The sequence below is a fragment of the Vicia villosa genome, linkage group LG7 (genome assembly GCF_029867415.1).
Source record: "Vicia villosa cultivar HV-30 ecotype Madison, WI linkage group LG7, Vvil1.0, whole genome shotgun sequence".
NCBI classification, from domain to species: Eukaryota; Viridiplantae; Streptophyta; class Magnoliopsida; order Fabales; family Fabaceae; genus Vicia; species Vicia villosa.
In genome coordinates this window covers 71,310,582-71,311,262 of record NC_081186.1, presented here as the reverse complement: position 1 = coordinate 71,311,262, position 681 = coordinate 71,310,582, and the positions used below count along the sequence as shown (strand labels likewise).

At 34.2% G+C, this 681-nt stretch overlaps 1 non-coding gene across 1 annotated transcript; it reads right to left on the bottom strand.

Moving 5' to 3' along the window:
- Positions 1-73, bottom strand: TRNAE-CUC (transfer RNA glutamic acid (anticodon CUC)). The gene has a single exon. It is a non-coding gene; the product is annotated as a tRNA-Glu (tRNA).
- Positions 74-681: the final 608 nt, after the last annotated feature.

Sequence of the window (681 nt, the reverse complement as noted above, 5' to 3'; positions counted from 1 at the left end):
TTCCGTTGCCGGGACTTGAACCCGGGTCTCTCGGATGAGAGCCGAGTATCCTGACCAACTAGACTACAACGGATTGTTGATTTAGCCGATAATTAATCGTTATTACTAATTAACCCAAAGAGTTCAATGCTGATGAAATTGTAGTAACGAGGGTCGAGAACCTCAAACACTAATCAGCATCAATGAGAATCGTAAGCACCTTCCTCATCTGGTTCATCTTCCTAATCAAGTTAGAGGTGCATAATTTCATTCGTTTTTTTTCCGTACAAGCATTGATTTACCTAAAGTAGTTGCAGAATTATATATTATTCGTCTTTCATGGTTAATACGCAAAATATGTACGTGTTTTTGGTGGTAAATGAATTAGTAGATTTAGTTAAGAAAAGAAAAGATAATTGCCACTTATTATAGATTGATTTAGAAAAAAACATATGATTCTGTTAGTAGAGAGCTTTTTGAAGATATGTCATTGTGATACACAAGAAAATGGATAAGTGAATGTACTTTCAACCTATCTTGGACACCAGAAACACGACATTGACACTGACAAGTTGGTTTCGGACACGGAAACATCCTTTTTTTAGAGGCATATGTAACTACTTCATACATACTTATTTTATGAATCTCAGTGCATTATTTATCATATAACAAAGAGAAGCATATACATATATATTAGAAAGT